Genomic DNA, 2,541 nt, shown 5'->3' on the forward strand with positions numbered 1-2,541 from the left:
ACCCCTGCTGGTCTGCCAATTACCTCTGGGCAGCTTGACAGTTTGGGAGGATAAAATAAAAGAGGATTTGTTCATATACTTTTAAATGTTGAATTTAAAATTAATTATAATTTTCAAAGAAATTCCACATATTCTAAAAAATTACTTGGCTACAAGGACTGTTGGTCCATCATCTCAGCTATCAGTTTATAGCTTGTCTTTGTTAACAGAGTCTTGTTATTTTGGTCATTTCTGTTCATTAAATTGATACTTTCTGTTATTTCAGTTGTGTACTTTACATCTACAATTCATGAATGTGAAACAGTGGTTGAAAACTGACTCATCTGAGGCTGTGAAGAAAAAGGAACCCTCATACACTGTTGGTGGGAATGCACACTGGTGCAGCCGTTATGGAAGGCAGTGTGGAGGTTCCTGAAAAAATTACGAATAGAATTACCATATGACCCAGCAATCCCTCTCCTGGATATCTACCCAAAAAATCTGAAAACATTTATATATAAAGACACGTGTGCTCCAATGTTCATTGCAGCTTTATTTACCGTGGCCAAGACATGGAAACAACCAAAGTGTCCTTCGATAGATGAATGGATAAAGAAGCTGTGGTATATATACACAATGGAATACTATTCAGCGGTAAGAAAAGATGATATAGGAACATTTGTGACAACATGGATGGATCTTGAGAGTATAATGCTAAGCGAAATAAGTCAGACAGAAAAAGCAGAGAACCATATGATTTCACTGATATGTGGTATATAAACCAAAAACAACAAAAGAACAAGACAAACAAATGAGAAACAACAACTCATAGACACAGACAATAGTTTAGTGGTTACCAGAGGGTAAAGGGGGTTGGGGGTGGGAGATGAGGGTAAGGGGGATCAAATATATATGGTGATGGAAGGAGAACTGACTCTGGGTGGTAAACACACAATGGGATTTATAGATGATGTAATACAGAATTGTACACCTGAAATCTATGTAATTTTACTAACAATTGTCACCCCAATAAATTTTTAGAAAAAAACAAAAAGCTTAACTTTAAACCAGTTTTATAAATCCGGTTTAAAAAAACAACAACAACAAAAAAGAAAACTGGCTCATCTAATATAGAACTAGTATTGAAAATACTAGTGCTAACGTAACTCAGAATAATGTCTCAAAATAAATGTGGAGCATGACTTCAGTGAGAATCTGAAATGTGAATTTGTATGTGCTAGAACTAAGAGAGTCTCCAACTGCAATAATTCTGCTTTATAGGCCAACACTGGAGAGTGCAAATGGGTAGTACGCTGTCTACTATCAACTTTGCCAAAGAAAAAGCATGAAACCCCTAAAGCTGTCACATCATCTTTAAGGCCCTGTGATCCCTTTGGTGAACTTAATAAGCTCCCCTAGAAAAAGCTCGATTTAATGATTTCTAGTAAAAATAAATTCTAGTGTTTATGTAGAGCCGAAAAGCCTAAAACAACAGAAACCACACATAAAGTTACATCACTCATAGCAAAAGCAGGTGCAAACCACTGGATTCCTGAAAAGGAAAGTAGTGCTAAAATTAATGACAAAAGTTATGCTCAGAAAGAGAAAGAAAAGCTACTTGGAATCTCCCTTTGTCAAAGGATGCAGTAGAGGATAACATAGTGTCAATGGAGTGTAACATAGAAAAGCAGCCGGCACTAAGCCATGGGCATCTCTCTGACAGTTGGCAGAAGCACTGCAAAACAGGGGCAAGAGAAAGCCCTACCACTAGAAGAGAAAATATGAGCTGAGACGCCCTGCTGCCAACAGCAAGATTGGCCCCAGCCACATACACAGTCCATGTGCAGGGAGGCAAGAAGTACCAGGCATTGAGGCTGGATATGCGGAACTTCTCCTGGGGATCGGAGTGTTGTACACACAAAACAGGGATTATTGATGTTGCCTACAATGCATCCAGCAATGAACTGGTCCACACCAAGACCCTAGTAAAGAACTGCGTCGTGCTCATCGACAGCACGTGATATGGACGGTGGTATAAGTCCCACTGTGTGCTGTGCCTGGGCCTGAAGAAGAGCCAAGCTGACTCCAAAAAAAATTCAGAAGAAGCATGATGAAAGAAAAAAGAATGCCAAAATCAGCAGTCTTTTAGAGGAGCAGCTCCGGCAGAGCAAGCTTCTTACATGGATCGCTTTCAGGACCCGGCCAGTGTGGCCAAGCAGATGGTTATGTGCTAGAGGGCAAGGAGGTGGAGTTCCACCTAAGGAAAGTCAAGGTCCCAGAAAGGTAAATAAATCCTCCTCCCTCCTATCTTAGCTCATGTAATAAAGGGGTTTATTGTTCTAAGGGAAAAACATAGAAAAGCACCTGCTATTCCATGTCCCTGGTGGAAGATACTATGCTCAACAGTCCGACAGGCTATTCATGAGGAGACGGTGAATCGGTGCTTGGCTCCACAGACATGATACATCTACGATGGGCAATTGTTTGATGGCATTTTATTCTGTTTGTCATGGAAAACTGATGCAGCAAGAACAGATATCTTTGTTGTGGTAACTATTGGAA

General features: G+C 40.0%; 1 pseudogene; it reads left to right on the forward strand.

The window, feature by feature from the left end:
• The first annotated feature begins 1,646 nt into the window (after nucleotides 1–1,646).
• LOC109460387 (small ribosomal subunit protein eS8) lies at nucleotides 1,647–2,266 on the forward strand (annotated as a pseudogene).
• The last annotated feature ends 275 nt before the right edge of the window (nucleotides 2,267–2,541 follow it).

This window comes from Rhinolophus sinicus, linkage group LG09, assembly GCF_036562045.2.
Source record: "Rhinolophus sinicus isolate RSC01 linkage group LG09, ASM3656204v1, whole genome shotgun sequence".
Taxonomy (NCBI): Eukaryota; Metazoa; Chordata; class Mammalia; order Chiroptera; family Rhinolophidae; genus Rhinolophus; species Rhinolophus sinicus.